We start from the raw sequence: 25621 nt of genomic DNA on the forward strand, positions 1-25621 counted from the left end.
GTGGTTAGGGTCACATTTAAATTTCAGCACCGTAGCTGGTGTCAGAACACACCCCAGCAGGCATCCATTCAGAATGGGGCCACTTCTCCCCACTTCCACGGCCACCATCATCTCTCACCTAAAAACCACAGCAGCCTCCTCCCCAGTCCCATGGACTCTACTTCTATCCCATGCAGTCTCCCCTCCACAAAGCAGCCAAGGGGTTTCTGTTCATGTGCAAGTCAGCACCCCTCCCCTGACTCCCCTCCTCAAAATCTCACATGCCCCATCCCCACCTGGAATTAAGGCAAAGTCCTCATGATCTAGCCCCTCACCAAGCTCCTGGACCTCACCTCCCACCACTTGCTGGTCAGCTGCTGGAAAATGTCTCACACGGATGATGTGCTGTCTCAGAATCTTTTGCTTTGCAGTTGGCTGTTACAAGGATTTATTTACATAGGTGTGGAAGGAATCACAACAGGGTTGTAGAGTTCAAACAGTTTGAGCAAAAGAAAAAAAATGTTTTGTTAGCAGGCAACAAACAGATGCTCTGAAAGCAAAATGTGCCAGGTCATTTACTTCAAAAGTTACCGAGAGATTGAAGACAAAATACACAATTGAGAAAAATGCACTGAAGGTGGACTCTCCTAATTTGGGTTTTAGTTTTGTCTTTCCCATTTCTGAGTTGTGTGACTTTGGGCAAGTGGCATCTGCTCCCTAAGCCTCAGTTTTGTTATCTGTAGAATGGGGAGAATACTAATACCTCCTGGCCCATGTCCCAGCATCACTGTGAGGGTCCCATGAGAGGCAGATTGGAGAAGGCCCATTTAATGTTATTTAGTTTATGCCTGTGTTAATATCTATCAGGGAAGGAAGTCTCAGGACATTTGGACAAGGAATAAAGAGTCAGTACCGAGTGGATGTCTAGGAATAATGGTGGATTTTCAGTCTCCCAGGAAAGGTACTGAGAGAGGAGATTTTGCTGAGTCAGAGGAAAATGCTAAACCCAGTTTTTCTGCTTGGTGGGTCAGATTTTCTTAATCAACCATCCCCCAAGAACTCCGGGATGCTGGGCACTGTCCTAGGTCCCTGTCTGGCCCCTGGGTCTCAGGCAGGCAGCCCCTTCACCTCTCTGGACCTTGAGGTCCTGCTGTCCCCGCTGGCCGACGTGCTGGTGTCACAGCAAGTGACAAGCCCACTCAGGGGCCGGTGGTTGGAATGTTGGAGCTCAGTGTGGGGTGAGAGTCTGGCAAAAGCACCCCCAGATATCTCTGCAAATGTCCTATTCTCTGCCCTTGCCTAAATCCACACCTGGAGTCATCCTTGTTCTCTCTCTCTTTCTGTCCACATCTTGACAGTCATTCCCTTCTGTCTCCTTCTCATCATCCACAGCCACCATCGAGGCAAGGTGACCACCGTTTCTTGCCTGGACAACTGCATCAGCCTCCCGCTGATCCCCCTCCTGCTCCTAGCCATCCATGCTTGGCATAGCAGCAGCCAGAGCAGTCTTTTAAAAACACAAATCTGGGACGCCTGAGTGGCTCAGTCGGTTAAGCGGCCGCCTTCGGCTCAGATCATGATCCCAGGGTCCTGGGATCGAGCCCCGCACTGGGCTCCTTGCTCAGCAGGAAGCCTGCTTCTACCTCTGCCTGCCACTCCCCCTGCTTGTACTCTCACTCGCTCTCTCTCTCTCTAGCAAATCAATAAATAAAATCTTAAAAAAACTAAAAACACAAATCTGTTCGCATCGCTCCCTGACTATAAGCCTCGGGTGGATTCCTGATGTTCTCAGACTACCATCCAAACCTTGACAATGGTGGCCTTATGATGCTGTCCTCCTGCCTTCACCTCTCATCTCACCAGCAGCCCCCTTACTCTCTGTGTTCTAGGCATGCTCAGCTTCTGCATTTCCAAAGCTTCTCCCTCACTGCAGGATCTCTGCACAGACAGTACCTTTGCAGGAATCCCTTTTCTCCTTATTTGGGTTTCCCTTTTCCTCACCTTCATCTTGGTCCATCATCGAACATCTATGACCTGCTCAGACAGATGCATCCTCATATATCCTCCAATTTCACCTCAAATAAGCACCTCCTCAAGGAAGCCCACCTCGATTCCACCACCCCTCCCCCACCATCAGGCTCTCCTAGCAGACTGGGGGCTTCACAGCATTCATCATTTTATCATTATTATTTTGTTACCCACTTTAGGCTATAAGCTCCATGAGGGTGGGGACCAAGTCATTCCTCTCTCACCAGTGCCACACTCATAATAGTAACTTGATAATTTGTAAAATTTTACAGACTCACCTTGGAATCATTTTTGAATCTCTTATGCTCCAACTACTTATGCAGCTTACATCCAACCACTGACTATATCACCAATCTTACCCCACCCACACTCACTGGGAACCACTTCTCAGCCCAGTGAAGCCTGGCAGTGAACAGGGAGATGTGCAGATCCCCATGACAGGTTATGTCAGTGCTCTAATGGGGGGCTGAGCCCAAGAGGAATGTCTGTCTGTAAGGTTAAGAAAAACTTCAGAGTAGAGGGGCTCCGTGAATGGGGCCTTAAAGGATGCTTAAGAACTTGCCACGCTGGAGATGAAGCAGAGAGAAGGGCATGGAAAAAGGCCCGGAAAAATGAAATAGTGCAAACATCTCCCAAGTCTTCCTCTGCAGCTCCGCTTTTAGAACTTATATCAAGACCCTACCCTCATCCCAGCACTTCAGCAAAGACTACCTAACTAGATTTTCTGTTGCAGTTTCTTAACTTTTGTTCTCATTCTGCTCCACCTTTGCTCCAGAGCCTGCTGCAGCTCCCTACTACCTTCCACTTAAATCTAAGGTGCCTGCCATTGGATGCCTGCCTCAGCCTCTCTCCAGCTCTCACACTACTCTCCAACCTAATCATCTTTGCTTCTACTAAACTCAACACCCACAACCTTCCACACCCAACTTGCTCATCTGTTCCTTTTCTCCACCACTGATCTGATAAATCAGTTTCACTTTTGAGTTGATGCTTAGAAAAATTATTTAAAAATTTTGAGTTTTAATGTCCAGAAGTCCATTTGAATGATTTGATTGTTTGTAGCCAACTTGCTGGTTCTCACCACAGTAGATGTGCTTGAGAATTTCTTAATAAAATTATCTTTTTGTATGCTCAACTCTTTCTTTTGCCTTGACCTTCAGCAGCCAATCTGTGGTAGCTGGACACAACCAGGAATGGTCTTACTCTTGCTGCTGGGTCTTGCTGGAGAGTTGAGGTGCTTGCATTCAGTGTTTGCGTCACACCTCCCTGGGGGCCTCCTAAAGGCAGGGACAATGTCTTCTCCATCAATATCCCAGCTCCCACTCCAGCTTTAAGCTCCATGCTCTGCAAAATACTGGCCACAGTCACTGGGAATAGACTGTCCATGTTATAGGCTGAAGTGTGACCCCCAAATTCATGTGTTGCAGTCCTAACACTCAGGACCTCAGAATGTGGCTGTGTTTGGAGACAGTGTCTCCAAAGAGGTAATTACCATAAAATGAGGTCCTTAAGGTGGGTCCTAATCCAATAGAATGGTGTCCCTTTTAAGAAGGGGAGATTAGGAAAACAGTATGGAGGTTCCTCAAAAAGCTGACTCAGCAATTGCACTACTGGGCAATTACCCCAAAGATACAAATGCAGTGATCCGAAGGGGCACCTGCACCCCAATGTTTATAGCAGCAATGTCCACAATAGACAAACTATAGTAAGAGCCCAGATGTCCATCCACAGATGAATGGATAAAGAAGATGTGTGTATACACACACACACACACACACACACACACACACTGGAATATTATGCAGCCATCAAAAAATGAAATCCTGCCATTTGCAATGACATGGATGGAACTAGAGGGTATTATGCTAAGTGAAATAAGTCAATTAGAGAAAGACAATTATCATATGACCTCACTGATATGAGGAATTTGACAAATAAGAGAGGATCATAGGGGAAGAGAGGAAAAAATGAAACAAGATGAAACCAGAGAGGGAGACAAACCATAAAAGACTCTTAATCTCAGGAAACAGAGGGTTGCTGGAGTGGAGAGGGGTGGGAGGGATGGGGTGGCTGGTGATGGACATTGGGGAGGGTATGTGCTATGGTTAGCACTGTGAATTGTGTAAGACTGATGAATCACAGACCTGTACCTCTGAAATAAATAATACATTATATGTTAATAATAAAAAAATTAAATTCACCTTAAAAAAAAAGGGGAGATTAGGACACAGACAACGCAGACAGAGGTATGACTAACCATATGAGGACACAGGGAGAAGGCAGCCATCTAGCCAAGGAGAGAGACCTCAGAAGAAACCAAACCTGCTGACACCTTGATCTCAGACTTCTGGCCTCCATAACTGTGAGATAATTAACTTCCATTGTCTAAGCCACTCTGTCTATGGTATTTTATTATGCCTGTCTTAATAAACTAATACAGCCCCCAAAACCAGCTCTCTCAGAACCACAGTTCAAGGGATGGAAGAGCATTATGTGGCACTGACATTGGTTTTAGTTTAAAAAAATGTTATAAGGAAAAGAATGCTTTAGAATGAAAAGTAACAATATAACAATTTTTTTCTATACAGCAGACTGACAAAATGTACACACACACACACACACACACACACACACACACACACCTAGGTGGGGGATAGGGAATTTTTTCTTAATTGTAACTGCTCTTCGAGAAACAGTGAACATTCCACTGTGGGAAATTAGAAATGCAGAAAAGCACAAAGCAGAAAATAGGTCACCTGTTAACCCCCCAACATACACACACTTTGGTATCTGTTTCTCCAATCTTCTTTCTTTCTCTGCTCTCTACCTTGCTTACTTGTTTCTTTCTACCCATTTTTTAAAAAATGTAGTCAGGATAAATTTTGGCAAATCGTCTTTTCACATAACACTGAAACATGACCATTTTCCCCTACATTATTAAAAATTCATCTCAAACCATATTCAGTGGCTGCCCAGAATCTTCCACTATCTGCATGTGCCAAAATGGGCTCCCCCAATCCCCTGCTGCTGGATACACACACTGTTTTCTATTTTTTGACAAACATAAATAATGCTGTGATAAGCATCCTTGTAGATAAGTCTTTGTACACATCTTAGGCTATTTCCTCAGGGCAAATTTCCCAGAAGTAGAATTACTGGTTACTTACATTCTGAAAGAGGAAACTTTTAAAAATTCTTAAAACTCTCTAGTAAGTTATGCCACTTTAGGGAATTTATCAATTTCTGACCACACATATTGAAAGCTCCCTAGAGTCTATTGTAATTTTAGACATCTTAAAAAAAAAAAAAGCAAAGAAAGAAAGAATAAAGAAAACCTAGCTTATCTGGCCACAGTCAATGCAACAGAGTGACGTCCATCCCTGGCTACAATGAAGTTTCCCTTCAAGTGAGAGCCTGCTTACTTAGCAAGGAAAGGGAAGAAGGTGGAGCTTTGACTGAGGGAACAAACCACGTCCACTTTATGTTCAAAAAAAAGGTCATGATTTGGCTCTCTAGCTCACCACTGCAGCAGAATCGGAGGAGACCATGTTCACCTCTGACAGCTCCTTAATCCTTCCCCAGCTTCACTTTTTGCTTCTCCATCAAAATTTACCTGTCCCACATCCCAGTTCCCTGAGGCCCAGCTACTGGCTGGAGCCAATCTGGTCAGATAATTTCTACAATGAACGCAAGAAACCTTGGGTCACTAGACCACCCTGGACAGCATCCGGGGGTGGTGGTGGGGGGAATATCAAAGTAGCATGTGTTTGATACATAAAATGGAAAACACAGAAAACTCAAATTGCGTATCATCTCACAATTTGGAAATAACCACTACTAACCTTCAGTTGTCATTTTGATGGAAGTTTCCAAAGCTTCTTCCTCATCCTCTCCCAAAGAGTGACCCAGATGGTGATTTGGGCAGTGTGACAGTGGGCGGGAGGGGATGTTGGGTAGGGAGGGCTCTATCCGAACACGCTCTATCCGATCATACCCTGGGGCAACTGCTGACTCCACCTAGGAGTGAAGCCAGCTCCACACACAGCCACCCAGAGGAAGGATGATTTCTCCCAGGATGCTGGGGAAATAGCAACCCCAGGCCATTGGCAGGGCATCAAGCTGGCGTGTTCCAGAGAACTCCCAGACAGTCCCTCAAGCAAGGGCCTTGGTCTCCAAATGTTTGTAAACAGATGATTTAGAGTTGAGGGCATGCTTTCCCAGGGATATCATGGTGGTAAAGGTCACAGACCCCAGAGGACTTACCCACCCAGGAGAGGGGCCAAAGATGGCACTCCCAGAGCCAGCTCCACACAGTCACTGAGCTACCAGAAACGTCCTCGGCAGACCCCCAGACCCTTGTTGCCCCTGGCCCTACCCTGGCTGCCCCAGCCTCTGTGCAGGGCTCTTCCTTCTCAATTCCAAAATCAAAAAACCCCTCAGTGTGGCTGACCCCAGCAAGGTAGTGACCAAAAAATAATCAGATAGCATTAAAAGATACTAAAGTATGAATGACTGATATGATAGCCCTGTAACCCACACAAGAATATTGCTTTTTACTGCAAAAGACCATATATTAATCCAGGTGCCCCTGTATTTTGGCAGAATATCACACCGAGGTACAGTGGTCACACACAGGCCCTATGCGGGACTGGGAAGTGGGGAAATCACATTCAGGAAATAGGCCCAAACTGCAGCTTCAGCTCTGCTTCTGGCTTCCCTCCTCCTCCACTGCTACCCATAGGTTTTGGGGAGCGCCTGCTGAGAGCTCTGGTGCTGGGAAGAGGGTTAGGAAGGGCTGGGGTGGCAGGGCAGTAGGGGTGGGGAGAGCGGAGGTGGTACAGACACATGGTCTGCAAATCAGGCATTTCTAAACCGGGTCCAGTAATGGTGCCGAAGTATGTGCCCAGGTGTGAGTGGGTCCCTGAGTCCCTCCAGGTGAACCAGGGGTTTTGGCTCTCACACTCACCTATCTCCTGGGCTGCTCTCAGTCTGCTCTCCGGGTGTGGGAAACCTACGAGCAAACGAGACGGAGATCAGAAAGGTCTGTCGGAGGGACTTGTATTTTCCAGGTCACAAACCGGTGGCCAGATTCAGATCTGGTTGTTTAAAATTTAATATTTGAACTGATCCCGGTATTTAGAAATTGAGGGATTTCATGCACAAGTCCGGCTTTCTGACTCCTCTGGGGACAGCTGTACCTCTGGGCCACGGGCCAGCAGGCCAGCAACGAGCTGGAGCCACGTCAGCTGCTTGCTCGGGCCCACAAATCCTCCCCAATCCCAACCTATCTGGCCCCCGTGAGTGCTTGACGGTGACGTCCCTGCTGGGGGGGGCGTCTGCTGTCAGGACTGCACAGCCCAGGTGTGCTCCCCTTTCAGACCGGCCTGGGCTCCCTCCCCTCCCTTCCCTTCTCCTGGTCCAGACACATGAACCAGAAGTCTGGAGGGAGAATGCCAGGTTGGTCCCTCAGAGTAATCAAGGGTAAGAAGATGGAGTCAGATTCCAGACATGGTTTTGGTGGGGGCCCTGCTGCCTCCTCTCCTGCATCCCTTTCTAGTACCCTTGCTCTGCAGCTCTGGGGGGCTGAACCAGGCAGGATCCTGAAGGCTTAATAAAGGACCTCTTCACAAAAGTGTGGGCAGGAGTGGTACAGTTTCCTTGGGGGGAGCAGAGGCGGGGATTCTGCTACCACCACCTCTAGGGAGTGGGAAGAGGGAATGGTTTCTAGACCCAGGCACAGAGAGGACACCCGGCAGGAGTTGTCACCTGGGGTCAAGGCAAGCAGCCACCCCAAGGTGATCCTGAAGGAGAGAGCTGGAGACTAAATACCCTAACATTTCTCCCCAGCCCCCTCACTTTATATCCTGCTAGAGCTCCCCATTGGCCAAAGCCAACAGGAAGCCAGAGAGGGGAGGAAGTGCACTGATGACTACAGGTCATCTCCTAGGGCACAGGGCAGTGAGGAGAGGGTGGAGAGTCATCTCAAGGGGCAAGCGGCAGATGTCCAGCACAGTGGCCCTGCCTCTCTATACCCTGTTCATCCTTAGGACCCACACCCTTCAGAATCTGAGCCAAGGCTAACCAGGTCCTACCAAGTGTCAGGAGCTCAGTGCCACCCTAACGACTCATTAGTTGACATGTCTCTGTTCTGCTCACCTGGACTGAGCCCTGCTCAGCCATCCCCCAGCACCTGGAACCCGGCCCACGCCCTAAGGTCCTCTTGCCACCTCTGCCTGTTCTCTTCCACTGGACACTCTTCAAATTCCTCTCACTATGGAACCAGACTGTCCCCTTCCTGGAAAGACAGCCAGCCCAGAGTTCACAGAGGCCGGGAGCAGAGCTGCAGGGAACCTACAAGCATGAGGCTGACACAGAGCAGTCATGGAGACAAAGTGGTCACCTGAGAACTCCCCTCCCTAAAACTCTTCTGGGAAAAACTTGAGCCTGACAAGAGGCAGCCATGTGCACAATTTCATAGAAGCCAGAACCAGAGCTGACTCAGGAGATCACCTGCTCTGGCATCTGCTTTGTACAGATGGAGAAACTGAGGCCAAGAGATGGGTGGGCTTGCATAGGCCACACAGCCAGAAAGTGGCAGAGCCAGTGTCTGGTTCGCCCACCAACCTATCCCACCAGGGCTTGACCAGGCCAGGAGACTGATGTCAGGCTGGGTTTGCTCAATAGCGATTTTACAACACTGAGGGATCCCCAGTTCATTTACTCCTCACCCCAACTATCGGAGGCAGGTACTGTTAGAATTCACATGTTACAGATGAGGAAGTTGAGTCCCAGAGAAGTTACCTAACGTGCCTTAAACCAGCACAGGAGGTAAGTTCTAGAACAGAGGCAACAACATTGACAACAATTATAATAACTAGCAACAGGGACTAGGATGCTTTCTCTAGGTTGGCCCTATGCTGAGGTCCTCACACATATTATCCCATTAAGGTTTCGTTTGTTTGTTTTTGCTGTGGTGTTTTTTTTTTTTTTTTTTTTTTTAAACTGGAGAGTTTCCATTAACTTTTTATACTTGGCTAAAACATGGAAGATGTATCATATCTATATTTCCAGCTTGAGATATGATTGACATATAACATTGTGTAAGTTACAACACATTGATTTGATACACTTATAAGTTGCAGAATGATTGCCACCCTGGGGTTAAGTAACATGTATATCTGTAGATCCTGTCCCATAATTACCATTTGTTTTTTGTAGTGAGAACATTTAGGATCTACTCTTAGCAACTTTTGAGTTTTGATTGGCTAAGACTAGCCCTGTGGTTATTTAGATGCCTCCTGACCATTTTATTCCACACATTCACTTTTCTGACCCTCTGTTGGCTCCTTCCCAATGCCTTCAGGTCATAGGAGGTGGAAAGCTCAGCACTGGCCACCTGTCATGCCCAGTACCCTTCTGGTGATGTTCAAGGGGCTTCCCCCCAGGCTCAGCTGGACCCACCTGCTTCCCACCCAAGGCCCTGAACTCATGCACATGGTAGCAAGGTCTGGAGCTCTGGGCAGCCAGTCATGCCTCATCAGTGGTGCCCCCATCTTCTCCAACAGAGACTGTTGAGATGAAAGATTGATGAGCAAGCTGTCCTTGCTGGTGAATTTTTAATTACGGAAGAAAGGGGACCAACCCCAGCCCCTGGTCCAAACCAGAACTGCAGGGAGAATGGTTCTTCGGTGTCAACACTGTTAAAATTTCATCCATACCAACAACAGCTGTGAACTCTGTGTCCAAGTTTTTTCTGCCCACAAATAAACATGAATGCTGAGATGGAGAGTGATTGGTGGGGAAACCAGCAGCCCCCCAGCTGGAAAGTTCTGGAGTGACATGAGGGGGAGTGAGACAAGGACTCCAGAAGGCCTGGGGTGAGTCTGGGCACAGGGGCAGTGGGTATGGGAGCCTGAAGACCATGCCAGCTGTCAGTCTACACCTCCTGCCCTTCTAAATTGCAGGTGACCCCACTTCACACCTTGGATCCTCTTACAGTCTACAAGCTGAGACAGGACTGAGCTTGGAGCATGGTTGCTATGTGGGGGCTCCAACCCCAGCCTTGCAGAGACAGGACAGACCAGGCTTCGGGTCGCTGCCCCAGGAGAGCAGCATGCCTGTGGGATTATCTACGACTCAGTCAGCCCAATTTCACAAGCAGCCAAGAAAGGGAAACAAGGGCCCACATTCAAGTCTCTACTTCATCATTTACTGGCCCGTTTTCTTGAGCAAGTCACTTCAACGTCCTGAGCCTCAGTTTTTTCTTCTGTAAGATGGGGATAGAAACAGCTACTGCAGGGGAGGGGCAGTGGTGAAGGTAAAATGGAGAGGATGCAGGGAAAACACTGAGCACTGTGTCCAGTGCACAGTGAGTTTCTGAAAAATGCTGACCATGCAAGGAAGAATAAACCACAAGCTTTGCTCTCAAACTGCTTATAAAGTAGTGAGGATCTCACACTGGCTAACGCAAAACTTGCAAGAAAGAATGGAGTAAGGGTAAAATGGTTCTACAAAACACCTGGAGTGAGAATTTTGGGGGAGGGATCATTTTGACTTGGGGGTAGCAACCAGGGGAGGCTTCTCGGAAGAGGGGACCTGGAAAATATACTTCCAAGTACTTCCACCCTTTGTGAATTCAGGGACTAATTTCCAGTGGGAAGTCTTGCCCAGCCTGAACTTCTTTCTATGCAAATTGGGCATCAATTAGGGTGTATCTGATTCTCAGTTCTGTTTAGTCAATAAAGTCACAAGTCATTAGGTCCCAGGGGCTCTGGACTTTCTAGCTCATGTCCTGCCTCCTCCAGCCCTGGTGGAAGGAAGGAAGGAAAGAAGAAAGGAAGGAAGGAAGGAAGGAAGGAAGGAAGGAAGGAAGGAAGGAAGGAAGGGAGGGAGGGAGGGAGGAAGGGAAGAAGGAAAGAAAGAATTGCACGACCCGCCTATGAGACCATAACTATTAACTAGAGAGAAAAAGCACTTTCTAAGGCAATGCCCAGTGCTGTGTTTTCCCCCTTCTGGGCAATTCTGGCGTGGCCTTTCAGATCTGGGGGTAGGGGCTGGTTGGTGCAAAGATGACCTCTCTCTGCCATGGCCCCAGGCTGGAGCCAAGGCTAGATGAGAAAGTGGGCTTTTTTGTGTCCCTCAACAGAGCTGGCAGCAGCTTTAAGATTTCAAATATCCTTCCGAAATCTGAATCGAAAATGGAACATTTTTTTCCAGTAAATAATACCCTTGATGTCAGTATTGCTGGAGGAGGCTCAGCAGCAACCAGAAACTCAGAGGTGAGGACATGCAGGGAGCCATCAGAGCACAACACAACCCAAACCTGGGTCTTCTGGCTCCATCCACCAGGCCACCCGTCTTCCAAGGGTGTGAAGGCTTACTTGGGCACTTTGGGTCTTGGCATGAGTGAGAGACACTGTTTTCTGATCATACCTGTTAATGCCACAGGGAAATTCAGAAAGGCTACAGGCTGGGGACTCTACACTGTCATGGGCTTTGGGGACCCTGGGTCAAGGATGAGGGGTGGTGGAGATGTGGTGGAGGAGTCTGGTGGCAGAAGGTAAGATTAGAATGGGTCAGGGCCCTCTCTGAGTGACAGGCAGCACCTGACTCTCGCCAAGCTCTGGAAAGGGACAGCTTCAGATTTCCATATTGGTTTCCCTCCTCGGTCAGGATTTGAAGCAGATACCACCTGGTTTGAGTTACAGAATCCGGCTCATGGCCTGACCTTTGGCTCCTGGGAGGCTTGAAGGGGAGGTGTGAGTTCTCAAGACAGGTCGGGCCCAGGGCATATTGGGAGGGCTTAGAAGAAAGTGGCCAGGACGGCACCTGGCCTGATGCTTCCAAAGCAGTTTCCTGCTTTGGGGCAGGAGTAGCCCCTACCTCCACCACCACTCCTTGATTTTGAAGCAGACTGCAAGGAAGCTTCTCCCCAAGGAATGGCTATTCCAAGGGGAGAGTCTCTGTTGGGTCCTAGCTTATATTTAACACCTCTCCAGAGTTTGCTAAGTTCTCTATCAACCAAGGAGAGCGGGCCTTCATCGCTGAGAAGCAAGGTCTATGTAGAATTTAACAACATTAGCAGTTTGCCTTCCTTTTTCAAGTATTTTTACAGTTACTTTCTATTTATGACAGCTGTTACCATTTTTTTTTCCATTTATGGTATCAATAAGGCTTCATCCTAAAATGTATTTTGGTTAAAAAAAAGGAGCTCGTTTGAATAAAAACATTAAGTACTTTTCAGTACAGGTGATCTCATCTACAGGTGTGGAGGGAGGTATATGAATGACTGAGTCTGGGAAACATTCATTGAGTCCACCTGCCCACATCAAAGATGGGTACGCTGAGTCCAGATGGGAAGGGCCTTACCCAAGGATACACAGCCAATGAAGAGCAAGAGCTGGGGTGATGCACTCAGGCCCAGGGTCTCCAGACACTTTCTGCTTGGTCATCTCTTCTTTGTAAAGCCAAGCTGTCAACACCTCCCTTAGTGTGGTCCTCACAGTGCAGGAGAAATGTGGCTTTACAGATCTGCTGCCTCCAGGGTATGGGGGGCTCTGCAGAGACTAGAACTGAGACTCTTCATCTTTTTATTCCATGTAGCCATTCACAGAATTGGTGTTCAATGGGAATCTGGTAAAAGGGGTGGGTGGGTGGGTGAATGGGTGAGGGGAAAGACAGATAAGTGGATACATGGAGATATAGACGGAAAGAGAAGGGGAAGGGTTGGATGGATGGATGGGTGAATGGATGGGAGAGCCATGGTGGATGGATGGATGGATGGAGAGTCAGGTAAGGATGGAAATACAGATGGAGAGACAAGGGGATAGATGGATGGATGAAGACATGAATGAATAAATTGTTTGGCTGATGACTTAGGGTATCCCTCCTCTCTTCAACCCATCCAAGGGTATTTTCATTCTGTTAGAGAACTAGCAAAAATTTCTCTAAGACAAAAGAATTAATGGTGAAATTTCAGATACCATAATAGACTGGTAGAGAACAAACATTTTCCTGGCATTTCCTGACCTCAAGGCAAAGATGAGCAATACTGCCCAGGGAGGCCAGAGCCTCAGCTTTTCATTTTGCTTTTGAAACTCTCTGATCTTGGATGAATTCCCTCCCTATCCTGGGCCTGTTTCCCCGTGTGTAAAATAAAGGGGTTGAATCCAATGAGTCCTACTATCTCAGCATCCTGTGGACCCCCCAGGAACTACCAGAGGCCAAAGCATCCTAGACCATGTCCAATGCTGCCAGCAGGCACTGCATCCATCAGTTGGACTTGGCTTCCTTAAGAGGTGAGCACCTTTCGGCAAAGTGATGTGCTAAAGGCAGCCAGACAATCAAGTAGCCCCTGAGAATAGAATCCACAATGCCTTTGAAACCAGTATATTCCATCTTGCTCTGCTTTTAAGACTAGTGTATTCAAACGAGAAGACATCAGAAAGGCTGGTGACATGAGGTCAAGTCCTCAGTCCCCTAAATGATGGATCCATTCACACATACAACTGTCATGTGCAGGGTGTGGGCAGCCCAAAGGTGAGAAGACAATGTAAGGGCTAGAGGGGGAGGCTCAGACCACAGGTCAGCCAGGCCTGGGTGCAAATCCTGCCCATGACCCTTCTTAACTATGCAATCTTTTTTTTTTTTTTAAAGATTTTATTTTATTTATGAGAGAGAGACAGAGCATGAACGGGGTGAAGGGGAAGAGCAAGATGGAGAAGCAGACTCCCCACTGAGCAAAGAGCCTGACATGGGACTCGATCCCAGGACCCAGAGATCATGACCTGAGCTGAAGGCAGACACTTAACCAACTGAGCACCCAGGTGCCCCTTAGCTATGCAACCTTGAGCCACTTCTCCCATCTCTCTGAGCCTTATCATCATTTTCTTCCAGTATGGGGACGTATTAGCTAGCTCTCTACTTTGTTGGATGGTTGTGAAAATTAAAGATCATCCATGTACGTGGCTGGGCTCCACAGATGTTAGCTCATAGTCCTTCCAATCTGTGAACTGCAAGGGAGAGCCTGGATCTTGTCCAGTAGGATTTGCCCCCACGGGCAACATGGGAAAGGCTGTTTGCTCATTTACTAAGTTTATTGAGCATCTACACTGTGCCAGGCCCTCTCCTCTGCTCTGGGGACTCAGTGGTAAGCCAAGGCAGCCCTGATGTCTGATCTTGTAGAGTTTAAAGTCTGGGAGATGATTATTTACCAAATGGTCATTCAAGTAAATGTGAAACATCACTGAGATATGTTCTGTGAAGGGGAAAGGGTAATGGTGGTGGCTACATCATGGAGACCACTTTGTTCTGGGGCAGGGTTGTCAGGAAAGTGACAGGAGCTGAGACCTGAAGGGCACACAGGCTGTGAGCAGGTATAGGTGTTGGAGGTGGGGGAGTGGGTAATGAGACAGGGAGAGAGGTTTAGCAAGTGCAAAGGCCGTGTAGCAGCAGGGGCGCAGTGTGTTCAAGGATCAGAGAGGCAGCCAGTGTGACTGGAGCACAAAGCATGGAGCAGTGTGGTATCAGATAAAGCTGAAGATGTGGACAGGGGCCTGACCACCCAGAAACTCATGGGCCACAGCAGGGCTTTCGGTTTTTTTCCTGGGGAAAATGGGAAGCCATTGAAGGGCATAAAGTCGAAGAGTAAGGGGACCGGTCACTGCAATGTAGAGAATGGATATAGGAAGCCCAGAAGGGAGGCTGACAGCAGTGAGGCAGTCATACCAGTGTCCAGACAAGAGACAATGGTGTCCCAGACCGGGTGGTGGCCAAAGAGTGGATAGCAGCTGGGAACAGCTCTTATCCAAGCTTTGGCAAATAATTAACATGCAGGGGAGTGTGCCTGTGAGGTCTACTAGGACTTCCCCTGTCCCCTTTCAATGTGGTCCCTCAAGACACTAAAACTCAATCTCAGCCCCATGGACCAAGGCAGGTCCTATAAAGTCTCCATGAACACTGAATTAGTGAATAGCCAACCACTGCTCCCAGGGACAATGTAGGGTGAGGTTCCTGAGAACCTCTCTTCATAGTATTTTCATCAACTGGTCAGTACAGAACTTTGTTTTATGAGCGTTTCTTATTTAATATCTACTGCAGATTTGTTAACACTAAATTCACTGCCAATAGCACTGTACCTCATGCCTGAATGAACATCTTCTAACACATGCATTTTCTCCACAAGATGCACCACAACCTTCTGGGCTTGGGAACCCTAGACAGCACTTCAGCATTGCACTTGGGGGCCCTTTTAAACAGCCAAGTCACCAACAAAAAGTGCAAAAATGTGAAAAACATGGCACCAAGTAGACCGCAAAAAAGCCCAGTTGTTTCCATACAAGAGCTGAAACCAGAAGGTGGAGTGACACCTTGTTCAGCCTCAGGTGGGAACTTGCACATTAGGGGGAGTCAAAATTTTCACTGCTCTGCACATATCTTCAAATGACTGCAAAAGCACCCTGAGTATTGATTTTGGGGTTACAAATAAATTTCAGTAAGTAGGTGAATTTAATAAATAACATGGAATCTGTGAAGAATGAGGATTGACTATATTTACCATTCATTGGCTGACTTGACACATTTTCACTGAAGGCCTCCCATGTGCTAATGTGCCCCCCTTTGGGTGCTGGGGCACGGGATGCAGAGCCGGCTCAGGGCACTGACTCTTTATTTCCTGAGCATGTGCTGAATATCTGGCATCGTGCAATCTTGCCACAGGCTGTTTCTCGCCTCCCCACCCCGTGGTAGGGGCTGCTATTTGTCCGAGGAGATGGTAGCAGGTGGAGGGTCCCACAGTTGGGAAATAGCCCAGCGGGGATGAAAACCAGGGGCACTTTCTCCGGAGTCCAGCTCCACATCCCACACCCCTAAGCTTCATCTGCACACCCGCATTCTAAAAACTGTTTTCACACCAGATTTCTTCAAACTCTGTTCATTTTCCCCTTCCTGCCAAGTAAGCAGTTAAACTCACAAACTATATTAATCCCTGGCATAAGTTCATTTAAACAAAATATTGCCAAGCAACAAAAGGCAGAAATCCTCTTACGACCCACATGGGTATCGATGCTGTGCATTGAGGGAGGGCTGTGCCTTTTAGCATCTGATTGTAAACACACCTGAATCCTGGACAAAGAGCCCAGGCAGGGCCAGGGGTGGGATGGGATGGGATGACCACTTGCCATGGCGGGGGTGGGCGGGGGCTGCTGTTTGCTTGCTGGTTTCACTGTGAGTCTCCTGGATCCTCATAGACAATGGAAGGCAACTCGCAGGTGCTGGACACTTTTTAGTGAAAACCAGCTTTATGATCCTGACTATTTAACTTCCCCAAGCCCCAAACAGTGCATTTAAGACTCTAGAAAGACTTCACATCCATGGCTGATTTCACTTCCCTCTAATTGAGAGGTAGGTGGTGACAGTAGCCCAGTTTAGAGATGAGGATAGTGAGACCCAGGGGAGGGGGGAATTACTTGCCAGCATCACACAGCTGAGCAGGAGACAGAGTGGGGATTTGATTCCATGCCTTTTATCTTCCAATGACACAGTCTCTCGACTATGTCCTTGGGTAGAGAAAGGATGTGTTCTTCCTTTGAGCTGATCAACTGTACACGGGAAAATGTGTTTCAGAAGGAAAAAAGCTGAAAAGGAGGGGAGTAAGTGGTGATGTGCACAGCTCCTAGGCCACACGGATTGGCTTGGCAGCCCAGCCTTGCCATGGGTCAGGTGCATATCCTGGTGCAAGTTACTTATTCTGTGCCTCAGTTTCCTCATCTGTAAGTCTGGAAAATAGTATCTGCCTCAGAGAGTGGCTGCAAGGATTAAATGAGTCAATATTTGCATAGCGCTTAGCACAGAGTTTGCCACTTAGTAAATGCTATATATAAACACTTGTTAAAAATGTAAAAAATTAACCTAGGCATAAATCAGAAGGGAAAAGCATTTGCCAAATTTGTTGTTACCCAGAATTTTCTGTTTCTTAATTCAGTTGAACTACATGTTGATTTGTTGTATTTAACATTACTATTAATAACCAAGTGGAATTCCGACTTTCCTACCTATAGGAACCTCAGATAGGAAGAGAGTTGTACTACAAGTCTGCTTGTGAATATTATTAATATTATATTTCATAGATAAGGACTCCTGAAGCTCAGACAGGTGAGGTGACTTGCCCCAGGTCACACAGGTGGTAAGTGGCAGAGCCAGGATTCAGATCCAGCTCAATCCAGCAGTAAAGCCTGTGCTGTTGATCACTCTGCCTCCTGTTGAATCAGTGGTACCCAAGCTCCAAGTTAACTGGGACGGGCTCCTGGAGGTCCAGGCTTTGGGAGAGAGGGTCTTTGCCAAGGGGCTACTGTAGACACCATGGACAGACCCCACTCCCACCCCCAGGCTGGTCCTGCACAGGGCCTGGCAGCCCAGAAGAGAACCTAGGGCTCCAGACACCATGAATGATGTGCTTGGCCTCCCTTACAGGGGAAGCACTGGGTCCCCTGCAATCTGAGCAACAAGGAGCAGACGTGGCTCCATGTCAGACGTAGCTTCAGGATTAAAATCGCAGACCACTCTTCGGAAGACATGCTGTCAATTTCCCAGCATGTTTCTTATAGGAAAAGTCTCAGGAGGGCTGTATTTCTCACCCGAAGTGGTCTGTGCCCAAAACCAAAATATTGTCCCACATCCAGAAAAGAAAATGGACTTTGAAGTTAATGTGAAGTAGGTCCAAGAGTTCCCCTGCTTAGATCGGGAGACTCGGTTTTGAGGCCTGGCTCAGCCACTATCTTGCTATGTGATCTCAGGAATATCCTTTCCCTCTCTGTGCTTCATGAGCAGTGGGCAGCAGCCTTGGACAGACTCCAACCAGCAGATGATTTTTTTGTTTGGTTGGTTTCAAGAGTGTCCCTCCACACTAGCTGTCATTGTTCAGAGGCCCAGTGGGAACAGGGACCTTGCCTTGCTCTCACCCTGGTTATCCCAGGGCCTGGCCTGAGGCAGGTGCTTCATAAATCTCTGATGAAATACTCTGAGACTATGATAAGCTGGAATGAGAACTGAATGAGTCAGGAGGGCCTGGCTTTGAGCTCTGGCCCTGCCACACAGGGACACTGGGCATTGATGGGTCCCTTCCTCTCTCCTAATCCTCTTTTTGCATCTAAAGAAGATGCTCTGCCAGGCCCCCTGCAGGTGGCTCAGGTGACAAGGCCCTGCAAAGTCTTGGACATTGAGGTCCTGGCTTGGTCCCCCCAATGTCACTGGGCCCTTGTGCTGTGACAGCCCAGGGACAGTGAGGCCCTTTAGACCTGCTGCTCACCTCTGCCCCCTGATCAGCTCTCCTGTTCTCCTCCTCCCCATGCTGGCTGACTGAAGGGCATAGCACTACCATGAGGCTTGGCCCCACTGGGAGCTGTGGGCTCCTGGGGAAAATAAGGGCATTCAGATGCAGGTAGTAATGTCTTTGTGTGATTTCTGACTGGGCCCTCAGAGGCCCTGGGTGAGTCAGGGCCCCTTGAAATGAAGATGATAAAAGGCAAGGATATGCAGGGGCTGGTTAGGACCAGGGACCCTGAGCAATATGGGCCTGGTGTTGGAACCCTTAATCTGCCGCTTTCCAGCTGTGTGACCTTGGCGGATTGACAGCCTCCTTGAGCTTCTCTCTCCTCATCTATAAGGCAGGAATTCTAATCACTATCTTACAGGGTCACTGTGAGAATTAAATGAATTAATATACTTGTATGCTCCATAAATGCTACTTCTACCCTACTCCTGTTTCCTAAATGTTCTTGCTGTGCAATAATGGAATAACACAGGATAGGATTCCCTCCATCCCATATTTGCTACCCCTCCCCAGAAGCAATATATTTTTCTTTTCCAAATCCCACCCTCTGGAAACCTAATATTGATTGATGATTCATTCTTTGAGGTCAACAAGCCCTTGTTTGTTCATAGACATGGACCAAGACTGAGCCCCATCAGCCTTAACAATTTAGGATGCATTTGTTCAAATCAAATGCCTTCTTTCCTGAGGGTAGGATATGGGGATGGGGATTGTAATGAAATGAGGACACAACATGGAACCACTGGCTCTTCATAGGGGCCACTGGGTGGGCAAGAAAAACTGGAAACTTGCCAGGGGAGGTAGACTAACTTAACCTTTAATATTCTAACACTTTCTGGAACAATAACCCTAAGGAACAAAGCTTAGACAAGGTGTATTCTTGGGCATCTGCCAGCAGCCCCCTGAGATTCTCAGTCCAGACTCCATTCTACAGTTGTGGCAGGGTAGCCTGGTTGTTGTCCACCCAATAACCTTTCTCCTTCCCTTCTCCATGCTGTCAAGACATAGCAGAGACAGGAAATGACTGACACTCACTTTCCCACACTCCCTCCCAGCTAAGGGTCCCTTTTGACCCATTCTTTAAGACTTCTGTTGGAGGGATCCCAGAAAAGGTTTCCCTTCCCAGTACAAAGACAGAGGTACAAGGAGAGCCCTTCTTCCTTGCCCTCTTCTTCCTATCTTTGGATGCTTCCCTGTGAGGAGGTAAGGCTTGAAGCAATGGCAGCCATTTTGCAGCCATGAGGCTGACACAATGAGATAGCACTGGATCCTACTCAATCAACCTGGGGAGCTTCCACTACCAGGCATTTACTACTTTTGTACTTCCTTATATGTTCTGTTACTTGCACCTGCAGGCGAAATGTTCCCTCCTCATGCTCAAGGCAGCTGAGGCCATGTGACCTGCTTGTAGCCAACTCAAGGTTAGCTGGCCATGATGGCTGCATGGCAATACCCTGGCTTCCATGGCTTCAATATCTAACATAGCACTGTATCCCAAGGTGACCCTACTGGGGGCTCTGTCCATTTCAGCCTGGGCGATATCACTAGGGGAGGCCCACTCCCCCACTCAAGAAGTGCACCTTTCATGGCCTCTTATAGATGCACCACACCAGCCCCTGACCCTTAACGATCTCCCAATGCCAAAGAGTCCCAGGACCTTCTCTCTGTGTCCTTGAGGAAACATGTGCTGGGGGTGGGGGAGGTCATTGCTACCTAAAGAAAATACAAAACATCCCTTTTGGAGCCACCAATCATGGTCTTTGAAGGCTGAGAGAACCCAGCACAGGCCATGTGAGTCATCCCCCTGCCTTCAGAGGGATGGCCTGTTCTCTCCAAGGAAGCACACATGATTGCCTTCTGTACCGTGACCCCTGTCAGGCCAGCCAGTTTACCCAGAAGGACCCTTGCCCCCCCCACAACCAAGCACCTCCCTTGTGCAGCTCCTAGGACTGAGAGCTTCACATGCCATGCCTTTTGTGTAAGGCTTTGCCCTCTGTCAGAATAACAACTGCTCCATTTTTCCTAGGAATGAGATTCAGATCACTCCTTCAAGGGGCAGGTTTAGTGAGGAAGCCCCATTGTATGCGGAGCCAGGGCTCTTTGTCAGGAGGCTTGGAGGTCTGAGTTGGGTATACCAGGAAGACACAGCAATGTGTCACTCAGTTTGAGGCTGTCACAAAGGAGAGGGAGATGACCCCTCACATGGAAACTAGAGGAAGACGAGCCCTATCTGATGGAGGACAGGGCCTTCCAGTACTCCCAGGATTGTGAGCTGAGTGTCCACAGAAATCAGTCAGTACCCACTGTCCTCGGGGTGTGGGAGGCAATAGGGTATGGTGGGGACTGGGCGGTGGGCAGCTTGGAGAGTGGCCACCACTCAGCTCACGATTGCCTGGGCTTCTACATTTTCAAGAGAAGTTGGAAATCCAGATTTTTCCATGACATCACTCAATTTGGGGATTTTGGCAACTAATTCCAGTTCAAACCAGCAGGCAGGATAATGCAATGTACACAAAATTAGACATGTGTCCACAGGATTAGCCTGAAGACCTCCAATTTGGAGGCTGTGGTTTAGAGTTTTCGTGGTTAGTGCTATAGGACAAGTAATCAGGAAGCAGCTCTGAAAGCCACATGTGGTCCCCCTCCCTTCACCAATGACATCCTGAGGACACAAGGCAATACGACTTTCTGGCTCTTAGCCATGTACAGTGGTGAAGTTTCTCCACTGTACTCACGTGCCATTTCTTGCCCTGTCCTGAGACTCTGAAGCCCACCTTAGCCCTTCCCCTCAAACTCTCCAGTGTTCTGAGCACTTGGGATTGCAGGGACAGACAAGAATCGGAGGCTGCTGTCTAGCATAGTCTGTGATTTGGCCTTGGTGGAAAATTCCACCAGCTCCTCCCAGGTAGCATTTTACATGCAGTGACGACACAGCATCCACAGGCATCCTTCCATAAAGCTCTGCTCTTCCCTGACAAGGATGGCGCCCTCTCAGTTGTCCTCATTGATCCCTGCCGGCTTTGCTCCAACCAGGCAAAGCAGGCTTCTGCAAGTGGTCCCCTGGGGGGCTGTTTCACTGAGTGCTCCTCGGCCCTCAGCTCAGAGAGATTCCTGCCTGCAAGAAAGCTATGACAGTGGCTCTGAGTCACTCCCAGGCCTTCTTGCTGGGCCTCCTAGGGACATGGGCAAGGCCAGGGGACCCCGCAGAGCCACTTTGGGCCTCAAAACCTGCACAAGTACTCAGACACACAAAGTATGCCACTTAACATCTGTGTGACCTCCTACAACTACAGCCCCTAAGAAAGGGATAAACGTCCTTGACCTGCTGACCCCACAGGTGGATGAGCCTGATACAGAAGTGCTGCTCTAATGTAAAGGCTAATTTCTCTTCCTGTGGCCCTTGAATGCTGTCCTGGCATCAACTTCCCTGCTCTTGCCAACACAGTGACAAGTGGCTTCACTCACCCAAACGCTCCCTGCCTCTGAGTGCCAGGGACCTGCAGACAAAAAATGTGAGGTGACAGTGGGGGAGGCTGGGCCACTTCCCAGGAAATGTACAGGGCTGGTCGTGAAGGGCTGGCTTCATGCCCACACCACCTTTCTGGGCTGGAGGAGGCTGGGAAAATGAGTTCACTCGGGCAGACGGGCCCAGATGTCTAAGACCCCAGGTAGGTTAGGAAGAACTTCTAGAAACAGGGATTGTTCTAAAAGGTGAAGCTGGTCCATTGCTTTCCTGATTTAAACTGATCAAGGGACTTCTGCTTCCAGCCAAGATGGAGTAACAGAAACCAGTTTACTCTTGCACTTGCAAAAAACCTGAAAATGGGCAAAACATACAGAACTAACTTGTTTGCAGTGGGACATCAGACAATGATGGTCAGTGATAACTGAGAGGTGGCAAATAAGAGATGATCCTAGTGACTGCCCCAGCTTACTGCCTGAGAGGTTTCCAGGTCATAGCCCAGGATGGGAGAACCCAGGTAGAAACCAGTGGGCTCCTTGAATTGAGGAGACAGAGCTGAGAGTCCAGGGCAGAGGACTGGAGAGATGAGAAAAGTGTAGAGCGAGATCTCTGGAGATCAGGAGATGGATCCCCTCCAGTATTCAGTTGAGTACTGATCTGGCCTGGGTGTGAAGAGGCCAGAAAAAGAATCATCTGACAGGGTAAAAGGAACAAGGCCTGCTGTCACCAGCCAGACTGGCAACCCTCTGGATTCATGGAACATTGAGTCAAGCACCCAGTAGGGTCTTGCCTCAGTAGGGGTGAGTAACTGGTCTTGAAATAACAATTTGTTAGGTCTCACCTAACAAATATGCAAAGCAAGACCCCTCCCCCCTCCAGGTCAAACTGCCTCTGAGTAGCTTAACTGCATCTCAGACAAAGCTCAAGAACACTGACAGGGATGCAACAATATCTAGCACCCACAAAGGTAAAAGACAGTGTCTAGAATCCAATTAAAAATGATCAGGCATGCAAAGAAGTAGGGAATTATAATCACAGTGAGATGGTCACTCAATCAAAACTAACCCAGATGTTAGGATGGGTAGATAAGGACATAGTAACAGTTATTATAACTGGATTCCATATACTCACAAAGTCAAATAGAGATAAGATATAAAAAAGGCATTAGCCAACCTCTAGAGATGAAAACGATAATGTGTGAAATGAACAAGACACTGAGTAAGACCAGCAGCAGATCAGACAGCGTGAAAGGAAGGACCAGTGAACTTGAAATCACTAATAGAAACTATCTGAAACAGAACACAATGAGAAGAGAGAATAAAAAACTGAATAGAGCATTGGTGAGGTGTGGGACATCAGTAAGTGGCCTCGCACCCTTGTACCTGGAATTCTCAAAAGAAAGAAGGGGAGGGAGCACAGAAAAAGTACTTGATGAACTAATGGCTGAAACATTTCCAACATCTGATCAAAACTATAAACATCCCCCCCCCACAGCAATCCCACTGAAACTTAAGCACAAGAAACATAAAGAAAACTATACCAAAGTTCAGCAAAATTAAATTTCTTTAAACAAGTGATAAACAGAAAATCTTGAAAGCAGCCAGGAAAAAAAAAGATACATTATATACAGAGAAACAGAGGTAATGATGACAGATTTCTCATTGGAAACAATGTAAATGAGAACACAGTGGGGGCAATATCTTTAAAATACAGAAAGAAGGGAACTGTAAACCTATGAGCAAAAATATCTTTCAAAAAACAAAGGCAAAATAAAGACATTTCCAGACATATAAAACCCAAAAGAATTAATTATCAGCAGAGTTGTACTATAAGAAATGTTAAAGAAAGTCTTTCAGACAGAAGGAAAATGATACCAGATGGGAATACAGATACAAGGAATGAAGAGCATTGTAAATGGGAACCACATAGGCAAATATATAAGTTTTTAAAAACTATTCAAAACTTTATAAAAGATATTGATTGTTTAAATAACAAAATAGTGTGGTGCTTATACACAGAAGTAAAGTGCATGACAACAGTACGAAAGCCCAGGGGAGGAAAACAGAAGTCCACTGTTATAAGGCATACTGTGTGTAAAGTGATATCACTTGGGGCACCTGGGTGGCTCAGCTGTTAAGCGTCTGCCTTCGGCTCAGGTCATGATCCCGGGGTCCTGGGATCAAGCCCTGCATCGGGCTCCCTGCTCAGTGGGAAGCCTGTTTCTCCCTCTCTCACTTCCCCTGCCTGTGTTCCCTCTCTTGCTGTCTCTCTCTCTCTGTCAAATAAATAAATAAAATCTTAAAAAAAAGTGATATCACTTGACGATAGGCTGGGATAAGTTCAAGATCTATAAATCCCAAAGACACCACTAAATCAACAAAGCAAATAATTAGAGCTGATAAACCAACAAAGGAAACAATATAGAATCAGACATTCCATCAATTCAAAAGAGAGCAGAAAAGAGGAAAAAGGAAACAAAGAACAGATAGAATGAATGGCAGGATGAGAGATTTAAAGCTAACTGTACCTACGATCTCAATAAATATAAGTGGTCTAAGCCCCTCAATTAAAAGGCAGATTGTCAAACAGGATTAAAAAGCCAGACACAACTATATGCAGCATACAAGAAATGCACTTAAACATAAAGTCACAAATATGTCAAAAGCAAAAAAAAAAAAAAAAAAAAGGAAAAAAGATATACCAGGCTGACACTAATCAAATACTGGAGTGGCTACATGAATATTAGACAAAGTGAATTTCAGAGAAGAATATTAGCAGGGAAAAAGAAGGTCCTTTCACAATGATAAAGGAGTCAATTCATCAAGAGGGCATAACAATCATAAATGTTTAAGCTCCTAGGAAGAGGGCTTAAAATACACAAAGCAAAAACTGATGGAAATACTAGCAGAAACAGACAAATTCACATCATAGTTGGAGACTGCAGGACCTCTCACTCAATAACTGATGGAACAAGGGACAGAAACTGGAGAACAGCTCTGCTACCATATGCACAGGCAAATCTAGATACACTGCCAAAAACAGTATTCATGAAAGAACAAGTTGATAAATTGGACCTCATCAAAACTTCACTTTCTGCTCTTTGGAAGATATTGCTAAGAAAATGAAAAGTCAAGTCATGGACTCAGAGAAAATATCTGCAAACTATAGGTATGATCAAGGATAAGTATCCAGAAGATATAAAGAATGTTCAAAAGTAAGGACCAACCCAGTACGAAATGGGGGAAAGGTCTGAACAGACACTTCGCCAAAGATATATAGATGGCAACTATACATTTGGAAAGATACTCAACATTATTGGTCAGGAGGAAAAGGCAAATTAAAACCACTACCCAAGTGTTGGAACAACTAAAGCAAAAAAGTGTCATGATAGCAAATGTTGGTGAGGATGTGACACAATTGGAATTCTCAAAACCTGCTGGTGGGAACGTAAAATGGTACCAGCACTTTGGAAAACAATCGAGCAGTTTCTTAAAAAGTTTATTACATCTTCACAATATTTGTTCTTCCAATCCATGAGCATGGAACGTTTTTCCATTTCTCTGTGTATTTCTTTCATGAGTATTTTATAGTTTTCTAAGTACAGATTCTTTGCCTCTTTGGTTAGATTTATTTCTAGGTATCTTATGGTTTTGGGTGCAATTGTAAATGGGATCAACTCCTTAATTTATCTTTCTTCTATCTTGTTGTTGGTGTATAGGAATGCCACTGATTTCTGTGCATTGGTTTTATATCCTGCCACTTTACTGAATTCCTGTATGTGTTCTAGCAGTTTTGGGGTGGAGTCTTTGGGGTTTTCCACATAA

At 47.1% G+C, this 25621-nt stretch overlaps 1 long non-coding RNA gene across 1 annotated transcript in view; it reads right to left on the reverse strand.

The window, feature by feature from the left end:
- The window catches only part of LOC145721888 (uncharacterized), a 243903-nt gene that overhangs the window by 153354 nt on the left and 64928 nt on the right, over nt 1-25621 (reverse strand). Inside the window, exon 2 of the long non-coding RNA XR_014145885.1 lies at nt 6974-7018. This is a non-coding gene — a long non-coding RNA (uncharacterized LOC145721888). The remainder of the gene's footprint in view (nt 1-6973; nt 7019-25621) is intronic.

The sequence above is a fragment of the Leptonychotes weddellii genome, chromosome 1 (assembly GCF_054177405.1).
Source record: "Leptonychotes weddellii isolate Sample4059 chromosome 1, ASM5417740v2, whole genome shotgun sequence".
Taxonomy (NCBI): Eukaryota; Metazoa; Chordata; class Mammalia; order Carnivora; family Phocidae; genus Leptonychotes; species Leptonychotes weddellii.